Below are 15813 nucleotides of genomic sequence, written 5' to 3' on the forward strand. Positions count from 1 at the left end.
TGACATTGCTTGTGATGTGGATGAGGTAATGTGGCCAGACCCTAACAGAAGGCGGGATCCATAAACCATTCACCCCATCCCTTACAATACTATTTTTTGTTTACCATTGCCCTGTAATTTTACAGTAATAATGTTTCTTTCCGTGAGCTTACAATAACATATTGTATTGATTACTGTACTGTAATTCTACTTTTCTTTGTGTTTTTGTTGTTGTTGTAAAAACAGGAAACGGCAAAAAAATAAACTGTATATTTTTTCTGAAGCCTTTCTATTTTTGTGTTAGTTGGAATGTGAGTAGATGTACTGTACTGGAACAATCTTTCACAGAAGCCTGTATGAGAACATTAAAAAGGTATACAAAGTACTAAAGACAGCAGTGTTTTGTATAAAGTACATCAGTGTGTTGCTGCTTTGAAAGAGTAATTCAAATGGTGCATGTCTGTAACATTTTGTTGCAAAAATACCATTTTGAAAAAGGATTGTTAGGTTTTGATGGCAGAGTTTCATTTTGACATAGAAGAGACATGTTTATCTCTAAGTGTTGTGTCTTATTTGACTTGTGTGTAGAGTTTTGACACAATGAGCCAAATTCCGCAACAAGTGTGTAAGCAATCGCAAAAGACGAAGTTGTTTTTTTGGGTATCTGTACTTTACTTTACTATTCATATTTTTGACAAGTTTTACTTCTACTTTTGATACTTATATTTTAGCAATTACATTTACTTTTGATACTTACAGTTGAAGTCGAAGTTTACTTACACTTAGGTTGGAGTCATTAAAACTAATTTTTCAATCACTCCACAAATTTCTTGTTAACAAACTATAGTTTTGGCAAGTCTGTTAGAACATCTACTTTGTGCATGACACAAGTCATTTTCCCAACAATTGTTTAGACAGATTGAAGATGCTGGAGGAAACATGTACAAAATATCTATATCCACAGTAAAATGAGTCCTATATCGACATAACCTGAAAGGCCGCTCAGCAAGGAAGAAGCCACTGCTCCAAAACCGCCATAAAAAGGCCAGACTACGGTTTGCAACTGCACATGGGTACAAAGATCATACTTTTTGGAGAAATGTCCTCTGGTCTGATGAAACAAAAATAGAACTGTTTGGCCATAATGACCATCGTTGTGTTTGGAGGAAAAAGGGGGAGGCTTGCAAGCCGAAAAACACCATCCCAACCGTGAAGCACGGGGGTGGCAGCATCATGTTTGTGGGGGTGCTTTGCTGCAGGAGGGACTGGTGCACTTCACAAAATAGATGGCATCATGGGGGAGGAAAAGTATGTGGATATATTGAAGCAACATCTCAAGACATCAGTCAGGAAGTTAAAGCTTGGTCGCAAATGGGTCTTCTTAATGGACAATGACCCCAAGCATACTTCCACAATTGTGGCAAAATGGCTTCAGGACAACAAAGTCAAGGTATTGGAGTGGCCATCACAAAGCCCTGACCTCAATCCTATAGAAACTTTGTGGGCAGAACTGAAAAAGCAAGCAAGGAGGCCTACAGACTTAGTTACACCAGCTCTGTCAGGAGGAATGGGCCAAAATTCACCCAACTTATTGTGGGAAGCTTGTTGAAAGCTACCCAAAACATTTGACACAAGTTAAACAATTCAAAGGCAATGCAACCAAATACTAATTGAGTGTATGTAAACCTCTGACCCACTGGGATTGTGATGAAAGAAATAAAAGCTGAAATAAATCATTCTCTCTACTATTATTCTGACATTTCACATTCTTAAAATAAAGTGGTGTTCCTAACTGACCTAAGACCGGGAAATTTTACTAGGATTAAATGTCAGGAATTGTGAAAAACTGAGTTTAAATGCCTTTGGCTAAGGTGTATGTAAACTTCCGACTTCAACAGTAAGTATATTTAAAACCAAATACTTTTAGACATTTTCTCAAGTAGTATTTTACTGTGTGACTTTCAATTTTAATTGAGTCATTTTCTATTTGAACTCGAGTATGACAATTGGGTACTTTTTCCACCACTGACAAAATGTTGAAGAAATAAAGGGGTTTGAATACTTTCCGATTGCAGTGTATAGTATATATGTAAGCACTTTCTCTCGCCGTCTGTCATTCTTACCTTGGAGCCTCCGACTGTAGATCTCAACAATCCTACAGACACACACAGTAAACAGTTGCTACCACAGCAAAGACACGCAAAGACACGCAAAGACACACACACACACACACACACACACAGTTAGGAAAGGTGTATGTTTGGAGAGGAATAGAAGGGTAGCTAGGATATGAGCCCGGTCACACCAAATTCAATGCAGTATTTGACATTCGTCCAGATCCCCATGATGTCGGAAGATGCTTTCAATACTGGCCACTAGGGGAAACGGTGAGCAGTATTACCATCAAGTAGGTTCGCGGCTTGATAGGGCGTTGTGAATGGGGATGGCGGATGAAGGTAAGCCACAAGCTCCAAGGATCGCGGGTTCACAAATGTTTTGGTTTGTTTGTTTTAACCCTATCCCAAACCTTAACCCTCAACCAATCTGAAAAAAATAGTAAACTTAACTGTCAAAAAAATATGTTTATCCTCCCCCCTGGACAAACGTTGAATACTGAAGTCAGACCTTGTCAGACCATGAGATCTTGTTGATGATATACAGTGATGATATACAGTACAGTGAGGAAGGGAGACAGAAGGAGAGAGCTTGTGATAAGAGAAGTGTGGCTCGAACTGGTCTGGAGGGATTTTCTCATGCTCTGGGAGCAGTTAGGTCTGGGTATTGTCCCTCTGTGTTTGTTTGTGTCTGAAGTGAGACAGGATATTAGCAGTAGGGCTAACACTATAAGCCAAACAAACTGAAATAACACTAACACTCCGGTAACCCAACACTAACACTCCAGTAACCCACACTAACACTCCAGTAACCCACACTAACACTCCGGTAACCCAACACTAACACTCCAGTAACCCACACTAACACTCCAGTAACCCACACTAACACTCCAGTAACCCACACTAACACTCCAGTAACCCACACTAACACTCCAGTAACCCACACTAACACTCCAGTAACCCACACTAACACTCCAGTAACCCACACTAACACGCCAGTAACCCACACTAACACGCCAGTAACCCACACTAACACTCCAGTAACCCAACACTAACACTCCAGTAACCCACACTAACACTCCAGTAACCCACACTAACACTCCAGTAACCCACACTAACACTCCAGTAACCCACACTAACACTCCAGTAACCCACACTAACACTCCAGTAACCCACACTAACACTCCAGTAACCCACACTAACACGCCAGTAACCCACACTAACACGCCAGTAACCCACACTAACACTCCAGTAACCCACACTAACACTCCAGTAACCCACACTAACACTCCAGTAACCCACACTAACACTCCAGTAACCCAACACTAACACTCCAGTAACCCACACTAACACTCCAGTAACCCACACTAACACTCCAGTAACCAACACTAACACTCCAGTAACCCACACTAACACTCCAGTAACCCACACTAACACTCCAGTAACCCACACTAACACTCCAGTAACCCACACTAACACTCCAGTAACCCACACTAACACTCCAGTAACCCACACTAACACTCCAGTAACCCACACTAACACTCCAGTAACCCACACTAACACTCCAGTAACCCACACTAACACTCCAGTAACCCACACTCACACTCCAGTAACCCACACTCACACTCCAGTGACCCACACTAACACGCCAGTGACCCACACTAACACTCCAGTAACCCACACTAACACGCCAGTAACCCACACTAACACGCCAGTAACCCACACTAACACTCCAGTAACCCACACTAACACTCCAGTAACCCACACTAACACTCCAGTAACCCACACTAACACTCCAGTAACCCACACTAACACTCCAGTAACCCACACTAACACTCCAGTAACCCACACTAACACTCCAGTAACCCACACTAACACTCCAGTAACCCACACTAACACTCCAGTAACCCACACTAACACTCCAGTAACCCACACTAACACTCCAGTATCCCACACTAACACTCCAGTAACCCACACCAACACTCCAGTAACCCACACCAACACTCCAGTAACCCACACTAACACTCCGGTAACCCACACTAACACTCCGGTAACCCACACTAACACTCCGGTAACCCACACTAACACTCCGGTAACCCAACACTAACACTCCAGTAACCCACACTAACACTCCGGTAACCAACACTCCAGTAACCAACACTAACACTCCAGTAACCAACACTAACACTCCAGTAACCAACACTAACACTCCAGTAACCCACACCAACACTCCAGTAACCCACACCAACACTCCAGTAACCCACACCAACACTCCAGTAACCCACACCAACACTCCAGTAACCCACACCAACACTCCAGTAACCCACACTAACACTCCAGTAACCCACACTAACACGCCAGTAACCCACACTAACACTCCAGTAACCCACACTAACACGCCAGTAACCCACACTAACACGCCAGTAACCCACACTAACACTCCAGTAACCACCACTAACACTCCAGTAACCCACACTAACACGCCAGTAACCCACACTAACACGCCAGTAACCCACACCAACACTCCAGTAACCCACACCAACACTCCAGTAACCCACACTAACACTCCAGTAACCCACACTAACACGCCAGTAACCCACACTAACACTCCAGTAACCAACACTAACACGCCAGTAACCAACACTAACACGCCAGTAACCCACACTAACACTCCAGTAACCACCACTAACACGCCAGTAACCCACACTAACACGCCAGTAACCCACACTAACACGCCAGTAACCCACACTAACACGCCAGTAACCAACACTAACACGCCAGTAACCCACACTAACACTCCAGTAACCACCACTAACACTCCAGTAACCCACACTAACACGCCAGTAACCCACACTAACACGCCAGTAACCCACACTAACACGCCAGTAACCCACACTAACACGCCAGTAACCCACACTAACACTCCAGTAACCCACACCAACACTCCAGTAACCCACACCAACACTCCAGTAACCCACACTAACACTCCAGTAACCCACCCCAACACTCCAGTAACCCACACTAACACTCCAGTAACCCACACTAACACGCCAGTAACCCCCACTAACACTCCAGTAACCCACACTAACACTCCAGTAACCCACACTAACACTCCAGTAACCCACACTAACACTCCAGTAACCCACACCAACACTCCAGTAACCCACACTAACACTCCAGTAACCCACACTCACACTCCAGTAACCAACACTCCAGTGACCCACACTAACACGCCAGTAACCCACACTAACACTCCAGTAACCCACACTAACACGCCAGTAACCCACACTAACACTCCAGTAACCAACACTCCAGTAACCCACACTAACACTCCAGTAACCCACACTAACACTCCAGTAACCCACACTAACACTCCAGTAACCCACACTAACACTCCAGTAACCCACACTAACACTCCAGTAACCCACACTAACACTCCAGTAACCCACACTAACACTCCAGTAACCCACACTAACACTCCAGTAACCCACACTAACACTCCAGTATCCCACACTAACACTCCAGTAACCCACACCAACACTCCAGTAACCCACACCAACACTCCAGTAACCCACACTAACACTCCGGTAACCCACACTAACACTCCGGTAACCCACACTAACACTCCGGTAACCCACACTAACACTCCGGTAACCCACACTAACACTCCGGTAACCCACACTAACACTCCGGTAACCAACACTCCAGTAACCAACACTAACACTCCAGTAACCCACACTAACACTCCGGTAACCCACACTAACACTCCGGTAACCCACACTAACACTCCGGTAACCCACACTAACACTCCAGTAACCCACACTAACACTCGAGTAACCCACACTAACACTCCAGTAACCCACACCAACACTCCAGTAACCCACACTAACACTCCAGTAACCCACACTAACACTCCAGTAACCCACACTAACACTCCAGTAACCCACACTAACACTCCAGTAACCCACACTAACACTCCAGTAACCCACACTAACACTCCAGTAACCCACACTAACACTCCAGTAACCAACACTAACACTCCAGTAACCAACACTAACACTCCAGTAACCCACACCAACACTCCAGTAACCCACACCAACACTCCAGTAACCCACACTAACACTCCAGTAACCAACACTAACACTCCAGTAACCCACACTAACACTCCAGTAACCAACACTAACACTCCAGTAACCCACACTAACACTCCAGTAACCAACACTAACACTCCGGTAACCCACACTAACACTCCGGTAACCCACACTAACACTCCGGTAACCCACACCAACACTCCGGTAACCCACACCAACACTCCGGTAACCCACACCAACACTCCGGTAACCCACACTAACACTCCAGTAACCCACACTAACACTCCAGTAACCCACACTAACACTCCAGTAACCCACACTAACACTCCAGTAACCCACACTAACACTCCAGTAACCCACACTAACACTCCAGTAACCCACACTAACACTCCAGTAACCCACACTAACACTCCAGTAACCCACACTAACACTCCAGTAACCCACACTAACACTCCAGTAACCCACACTAACACTCCAGTAACCCACACTAACACTCCAGTAACCCACACTAACACTCCAGTAACCCAACACCAACACTCCAGTAACCCACACTAACACTCCAGTAACCCACACTAACACTCCAGTAACCCACACTAACACTCCAGTAACCCACACTAACACTCCAGTAACCCACACTAACACTCCAGTAACCCACACTAACACTCCAGTAACCCACACTAACACTCCAGTAACCCACACTAACACTCCAGTAACCCACACTAACACTCCAGTAACCCACATTAACACTCCAGTAACCCACACTAACACTCCAGTAACCAACACTAACACTCCAGTAACCAACACTAATACTCCAGTAACCCACACTAACACTCCAGTAACCCACACTAACACTCCAGTAACCCACACTAACACTCCAGTAACCCACACTAACACTCCAGTAACCCACACTAACACTCAGGTAACATTAAAGGCTTCAGTTCCGCTGAACCGAACGATGGGCTCACATACTCCCTTAAAAGACCTTCGCTTGAAAAATGAGAAAAAAGTGGCAATAGTACTGCTTGTCTATTTTGGGATGCCGTAGCCAGTATACTCTTCCTCAAAATGGTCAGAATTTTTCATTAAAAAATCGAAGAAATCTGTTATTAATTTTGACGTTTTTGCCGAGGGGGATCTTAGTCGCGCAATTTTACATCTAAGATGTTTGTTACAGTAATCCTCAATGAAAAAAGGTGCATGAAAACGAGTCTTCTCTCATTGAATGACATACTTTATTGAAGAAACCCAACTGTTGACCAGTCTTCCACAAAGGGGCATAGACTTCGCCTACCGACTTCGGCTTGCCTCAAGAAAATATTTTGTGCCCGAACACCCGAAAAAAAAACATTACCAAAGTCCAAAACTAACACAAACGAACAAAATGTAGTCATAATAAATGCACAAACTCTTCCGAACTGTTTTGGCTGAGAAGAATGTGGAAGCCCTAAGCTCTCTCACCTCCAACCACCTGTTAGTCAACCTCTGGTCTGTGAACCAGCAGCATGTGATGTTGCTGACAGCTCCACTCTCCTGGAGCAGTACAGAAGGAGAGGGTGGGAGTTTGGGTTCCTGGACGTCCGGTTTGACACTCGAATGACATGGGCGGAATATATTAACAGAGAAGTTGTCAAAAGAATGAACATATTGAATGTGATGCCTTGCCTGTCAGGAATGGAATGGGGGGCAGATGGAGTAGAGAGATAGAGAGATGTTGCAGCCAGCAGAGAGGAACGTGGTTCATACACACAGTAATATATGATATTATCATCTGTGTTGCCATGGCATTGGTTACCCTGGCAACATTAAGAGGGCAGATCTGTCATTTCTCACTGTAAATAAATATGACACACACACAAACACCAAGTCGAACACAGAACATGTAGAGAACTTCACCAACAAATTATAATCGAGAACTGTGCAGATTTACTATGTTACATCTACCCCTGAGTTGCAGCATTACGCTATGTCATCCAAACAAGCCCACCCCCCCTCTTTCTTCTCACACACACACACACGTCATAATAGTTCTCACTTTTCATCTCTTTCTTTCGGGAATCTGACCCAGTTTGAGGATGTTCTAGAGCGAGAGAGAGCGAGAGAGAGCGAGAGAGCGAGAGCGAGAGAGAGAGAGAGAATGTGAGTGAGTGCGAGCGAGCGAAAGGGAGTGTGTGAGTGAGAAAGGGAGTGTGTATATATCGCATGTGTGTGTGCGCTTATGTATAATCTGTGTGTGTGTTGGAGAGTGGTGGTGTGTTGCTGTCAGTAATAAAGACGTGACCCAGGACCTCAAATGACTGCTACGGACCAGGAAAGGAGAGGCCGATGCCTGCAGCGTTCTGCCTGAACTAGACAAACAGGTAACACACACACACCAAGGTGCCTCGTGCCTGTCGGTGCCCTTCGGTCTGGGATGCAGCAGCTTGATAAGCCAGCATGCATTTCCATTAGTAGAGCTCTTTATATAACTCCACTGCTCGCGGGTAATCTGACCATTGTTGCCCAACACAAAACACACTCAATTTACAGTATAGTGTGTCTGTGTGTGTTCCATGGTAGCCAAATGTGTCTGGCAGAAGTGGTTCGTTACTTGGAACTGCTGTCTGACCAATCAAACTTCAGCTTGACCTCAGCCAGTACATGAGACAGGACAACGCTGCTGTACAGGCCCTCAACCTCTTCAAGGTAAGTGTGTGTGGCTGCACAACTTAGCCGTACAGCCCTCAACGGTGACGGCATAGTGAGTAAACATGGCAGTTCAGGGTAACACCGAAGATTGTGCCCTCTCTTCTGCTGCCACCTTCATGTCTTTTCTATTACTATAAACACTATACTGTTGTGTGTGTAGATTGGACCTGGTAGTGTGTCTAGTGAATGAAAGTGAGGTCATAGACTCTTCAGGACAATCTGTTGTGGCAGTTCCCCACCGCTTGTCCAATAAGGGTTTCCTTTATTTAACTAGGCAAGTCAGTTAAGAACAAATTCTTATTTACAATGTCGGCCTAGGAACAGTGGGTTAACTGCCTTGTTCAGGGGCAGCACAACAGATTTTTACCTTGTCAGCTTGGATCTAGCAACCTTTCGGTTACTGGCCCAATGCTCTAACCACTAGGGGACACACGCACGCACTAACTCTCTCTCACACTAATTTCACTCCAGTCGTCACCATGAGCCCGTCCTCCCCAATTAAGGAGCCACCAACCTCCTGTGAAACACACTGTCTAAGATGTACACACACACACTAACTCTCTAGCACCATCCTATGTTCTAGGAAGGCACCAGATGCTGTTGAAGGAAGTGTTGATCTCTCCTCTCAGAGACATGCGGGCTGATTTCAAGTACAGAGAGACGATACAACAATGGATATGAACCAGGTAAAGAGAGAGTGTGTGTGTGTGTGTGGAGAACCATGAGTCCCTAGTGAAGGCGTCGTTTGACATGGTGCTCTCTGAGCTGAGGGAGAAGATGAACACACTGGAACAGCCTGCAGACGGAACAGCACAGCACATGAACTGGACACATACACAATTTAATAGTGTGTGTATGTGTAGGTCTGGATGCTGAAGAGGAGATGAGTTTGACAGTGTGTTGGGGTTTTACCTGAAGGTGACCTGTAAAGAGGAGAGGAGTCTGACAGCGTGTTGGGTTTTACCTGAAGGTGACCTGTAAAGAGGAGAGGAGTCTGACAGCGTGTTGGGGTTTTACCTGAAGGTGACTTGTAAAGAGGAGATGAGTCTGACAGCGTGTTGGGTTTTACCTGAAGGTGACCTGTAAAGAGGAGATGAGTCTGACAGCGTGTTGGGGTTTTACCTGAAGGTGACCTGTAAAGAGGAGAGGAGCCTGACAGCGTGTTGGGGTTTTACCTGAAGGTGACCTGTAAAGAGGAGAGGAGCCTGACAGCGTGTTGGGGTTTTACCTGAAGGTGACCTGTAAAGAGGAGAGGAGCCTGACAGCGTGTTGGGGTTTTACCTGAAGGTGACCTGTAAAGAGGAGATGAGTCTGACAGCGTGTTGGGTTTTACCTGAAGGTGACCTGTAAAGAGGAGGAGTCTGACAGCGTGTTGGGTTTTACCTGAAGGTGACCTGTAAAGAGGAGGAGTCTGACAGCGTGTTGGGTTTTACCTGAAGGTGACCTGTAAAGAGGAGAGGAGTCTGACAGCGTGTTGGGGTTTTACCTGAAGGTGACCTGTAAAGAGGAGAGGAGTCTGACAGCGTGTTGGGGTTTTACCTGAAGGTGACCTGTAAAGAGGAGAGGAGTCTGACAGCGTGTTGGGTTTTACCTGAAGGTGACCTGTAAAGAGGAGATGAGTCTGACAGCGTGTTGGGGTTTTACCTGAAGGTGACCTGTAAAGAGGAGATGAGTCTGACAGCGTGTTGGGTTTTACCTGAAGGTGACCTGTAAAGAGGAGAGGAGTCTGACAGCGTGTTGGGGTTTTACCTGAAGGTGACCTGTAAAGAGGAGAGGAGCCTGACAGCGTGTTGGGGTTTTACCTGAAGGTGACCTGTAAAGAGGAGAGGAGCCTGACAGCGTGTTGGGTTTTACCTGAAGGTGACCTGTAAAGAGGAGATGAGTCTGACAGCGTGTTGGGTTTTACCTGAAGGTGACCTGTAAAGAGGAGATGAGTCTGACAGCGTGTTGGGTTTTACCTGAAGGTGACCTGTAAAGAGGAGAGGAGTCTGACAGCGTGTTGGGTTTTACCTGAAGGTGACCTGTAAAGAGGAGAGGAGTCTGACAGCGTGTTGGGGTTTTACCTGAAGGTGACCTGTAAAGAGGAGAGGAGTCTGACAGCGTGTTGGGGTTTTACCTGGAGGTGACCTGTAAAGAGGAGATGAGTCTGACAGCGTGTTGGGGTTTTACCTGAAGGTGACCTGTAAAGAGGAGATGAGTCTGACAGCGTGTTGGGTTTTACCTGAAGGTGACCTGTAAAGAGGAGATGAGTCTGACAGCGTGTTGGGGTTTTACCTGAAGGTGACCTGTAAAGAGGAGATGAGTCTGACAGCGTGTTGGGGTTTTACCTGAAGGTGACCTGTAAAGAGGAGATGAGTCTGACAGCGTGTTGGGGTTTTACCTGAAGGTGACCTGTAAAGAGGAGAGGAGTCTGACAGCGTGTTGGGGTTTTACCTGAAGGTGACCTGTAAAGAGGAGATGAGTCTGACAGCGTGTTGGGTTTTACCTGAAGGTGACCTGTAAAGAGGAGAGGAGTCTGACAGCGTGTTGGGGTTTTACCTGAAGGTGACCTGTAAAGAGGAGGAGTCTGACAGCGTGTTGGGGTTTTACCTGAATGTGACCTGTAAAGAGGAGATGAGTCTGACAGCGTGTTGGGTTTTACCTGAAGGTGACCTGTAAAGAGGAGGAGTCTGACAGCGTGTTGGGGTTTTACCTGAAGGTGACCTGTAAAGAGGAGGAGTCTGACAGCGTGTTGGGGTTTTACCTGAAGGTGACCTGTAAAGAGGAGATGAGTCTGACAGCGTGTTGGGTTTTACCTGAAGGTGACCTGTAAAGAGGAGAGGAGTCTGACAGCGTGTTGGGGTTTTACCTGAAGGTGACCTGTAAAGAGGAGAGGAGTCTGACAGCGTGTTGGGTTTTACCTGAAGGTGACCTGTAAAGAGGAGATGAGTCTGACAGCGTGTTGGGTTTTACCTGAAGGTGACCTGTAAAGAGGAGAGGCTTCTCTGTGGCCTCTATCTCCACCCCATCCCCTACACCAGGCCTCCTGGCTGTGGACTGCAGGGGTCTAGAGCTCCAACAGGCCATGCCCACCCTGCCTGGAGTCAAGACATAGCCTTCGTACCTAATGATATAGTATATTCTTCATACAGGGGGAGCAGAGCTTATATAGTGCCGTCAGAAAGTATTCAGACCCCTTGATCTTTTTCACATTTTGTTACTTTACAGCATTATTCTAAAATGGATTAAATTGTTTTTTTTTTCTCAATCTAAACACAATACTCCATAATTACAAAGCAAAACAGCATGATGATCCCCACAGCATGATCCTGCTACCACCATGCTTCACCGTAGGGATGGTGCCAGGTTTCCTCCAAACATGATGCTTGGCATTTAGGCCAGAGAGCTCAATCTTGGTTTCATCAGACCATCAGACCATGGTCTGAGAGTCCTTTAGGTACCTTTTGGTAAACTCCAAGCAGGCTGTCATGTGCCTTTTACTGAGGAGTGTCTTCCGTCTGGCCACTCTACCATATAAAGGCCTGATTGGTGGAGTGCTGCAGAGATGGTTGTCCTCCTGGAAGGTTCTCCCATCTCCACAGAGGAACTCTAGTGCTCTGTCAGAGTGATAATCGGGTTCTTGGTCACCTCCCTGACCAAGGCCCTTCTCTCCGATTGCTCAGTTTGGCCAGGCGGCCAGCTCTAGGAAGAGTCTTGGTGGTTCCAAACTTCTTCCATTTAAGAATGATGGAGGCCACTGTGTTCTTGGGGACCTTCAATTCTGCAGAAATGTTTCCTCAGATCTGTAGCTCAACACAATCCTGTTTCTGACCTCTACGGATAATTCCTTCGACCTCATGGGTTGGCTTTTGCTCTGACATCAACTGTCAACTGTGGGACCTTATATAGACAGGTGTGCGCCTTTCCAAATCATGTTCAATCAATTGAATTTACCACAGGTGAACTCCAATCAAGTTGTAGAAACATCTCAAAGATGATCAATGGAAACAGGATTCACCTGAGATCAATTTCGAGACTCATAGAGACGGGTCTGAATACTTACATAAATAAGGTATTTAAGTTTTTTCCCTTTTTATTTCATACATTTTAAAATAAGGCTGTAATGTAACAAAATGTGGGAAAAGTCAAAAGTCTGCATACTTTCCGAATGCACTGTATATCATCACACACACACACTGCTCTTTTTGTCTGTGTGTAGAAGATGGTGGTGAACACTTCAACATGAATGTCGATAATCATAAATGTTTCATATGAGGTGACAATACAGAATATCTCCTTTTATTTGAGGGTATTGTCATATCTGATTGACCATTTAGAAATGAAAGCACTTTATGTATCTAGTCCCCCCATTTGAAGGTGTCATAAGTATTTGAACAAATTTCACTTACAGTGTACTAAAGTAATTACAAGTTTAGTATTTGGTCCCATTCACCATTGGACAACACATAATCCAAAACAAGCTGTAAATGCATCCAACAACTTTGTAGTCACATGCTTGATGTAGTCATTGCGTGCTAGGAATATGGTATATTTCAGGTATATTTCACTGGTCACCCCCAAAGCCAATTCCTACCGCCTTTCCTTCCTGTTCTCTGCTGCCAATGACTGGAACGAACTGCAAAAATCACTGAAGCTGGAAACTCATATCTCCCTCACTAACTTTAAGCACCAACTGTCAGAGCAGCTCACAGATCACTGCACCTGTACATAGCGCATCTGTAAATAGCCCATCCAACTACCTCATCCCCATACTGTTATTTATTTTGCTCCTTTGCACCCCAGTATCTCTACTTGCACATTCAGCTTCTGCACATCTATCACTCCAGTGTTTAATTGTTATATTGTAATTATTTCACCACTATAGCCTATTTATTGCCTTACCTCCCTTATCCTACCTCATTTGCACACACTGTATACAGACTTTTTCTATTGTATTATTGACTGTATGTTTGTTTATTTCATGTGTAACTCTGTGTTGTTGTTTGTGTCGCACTGCTTTGCTTTATCTTGGCCAGGTCACAGTTGTAAATGTGAATTTGTTCTCAACTAGCCTACCTGGTTAAATAAAGGTAAAATAAAATAAAAAATAAAAATCGGACCAAATACGGTTGACTACTTTGGTGCACTAAGTGAAATTTGTCTAAATACTTGACGTCTTCAAAATGGGGGGGGGGGGGGGGGACTAGATCTATAGTGCTTAAATTTCTAAACGGTAAAACAGGTATTTATTAATATGCTCTCAAATAATAGGTGACATTCTGTACTGTTCCGTCATGAGACATTTGATCTCAAATCCAAAATGCTGGAGTATAGAGCCAAATTAAAACATTTAGCATCACTGTCCAAATACATAAGCATTGCAGTGTATGTAGCTCATTGGCTTGTAGAGTATTGTTCCAGTCGTTTCTAGAGGTGAAATCTCTGCCGGCCGCCACCACTACTGACCAGGAGGTAAAAGCGGAGCTGAAAGCCATTATGGTGGAGGTTGTTGCCCATAACACATCACCGAGCTCCATGCAAGTTCAGACCTTCTACAGTAGTTGTAGCCCATGATCCGTTTTCCTTTTCTGCGTAGTCTTTCCTCACCGTCTTTCTACTTTCATAAAACATGTAACCATGTTTCCAATTAAAAATCCTGTTCAAAATGTTTAAATCGTTCTGTATTTTCTTTTGGACAGTAATGATGGTTGCATGAATAAACCCTTTACCTCTCAGCTGAGACGCCAGATCTCTGGAGAGATCAACATCCCGAGGACACTAAACATCTAGTTTTAGAGCATATTACATGGCAGTTAAAATTGGAAGAAACTACTGACGAACAGTCTACTTTATACACATGAATAAAAGTTGGGTAGATCATAAACAATAAATCTTACGTTTTCACACGAAGTTCAAGTTATAAATAACGTTAGTGTGATTTGACACATGCATAATTCATGACCAAACCTGAGTGTGAGAACATTTTATACATGAAGCCCCATCTTAGCCTGGCTGACGCGAGAGAGAGCAGTGACACACTGGTCTGGTCAGGAGTCCGTTGTTGGTGCAATATTCACACACAACTTTACTTGAGCTTGCTGCACAAGAACTCACTACTGTAATGGTCCAGGTTACAAAGTGGCTCAGTGACTCGTGTTTGCATCTCAATGTGAAAAGAACTGTTTGCATGTTCTTCACAAAGAGGGCAACAGATGCTACTGAGCCAGATGTCTACGTGTCAGGGGAGAAGCTCCAGGTGGTATCTGATTTTAAGTATCTTGGCATCATACTTGATTCCAACCTCTCTTTTAAAAAGCATGTGAAAAAGGTAATTCAAATGATCAAATTCAACATAGGAAACTTACGATTTATACGAAATTGTTTGACTACAGAGGTAGCAAAACTGTACTTCAAATCTATGATACTCCCACACTTAACATACTGCTTGACTAGTTGGGCCCAAGCTTGCTGTACAACATTAAAACCTATTCAGTCTGTCTACAAACAGGCTCTCAAAGTGCTTGATAGGAAGCCCAATAGCCATCATCACTGTTACATCCTCAGAAAGCATGAGCTCCTGAGTTGGGAAAATCTTGTGCAATACAATGTCTTGTATTCAAGATCCTAAATGGCCTGGCTCCCCCTCCACTCAGTATTTTTGTTAAACAGAAAACCCAAACATATGGCAGCAGATCCACAAGGTCTGCCATGAGAGGTGACTGTATAGTTCCCTTAAGGAAAAGCACCTTTAGTAAATCCGCTTTCTCTGTGAGAGCTTCCCATGTCTGGAATACACTGCCATCAGACACACATAACTGCACCACATATCACACTTCCACAAAATGCATGAAGACATGGCTAAAGGTCAATCAGATTTGTGAACATAATCCCTAGCTGTGTATTGCCACTTTCCATGTTGTCTGTAGCTTGTGAGGTGTGGAAACACTTTGTTGCTTTTATGAATT

Source organism: Salvelinus alpinus, chromosome 3 (assembly GCF_045679555.1).
Source record: "Salvelinus alpinus chromosome 3, SLU_Salpinus.1, whole genome shotgun sequence".
Classification (NCBI taxonomy): domain Eukaryota; kingdom Metazoa; phylum Chordata; class Actinopteri; order Salmoniformes; family Salmonidae; genus Salvelinus; species Salvelinus alpinus.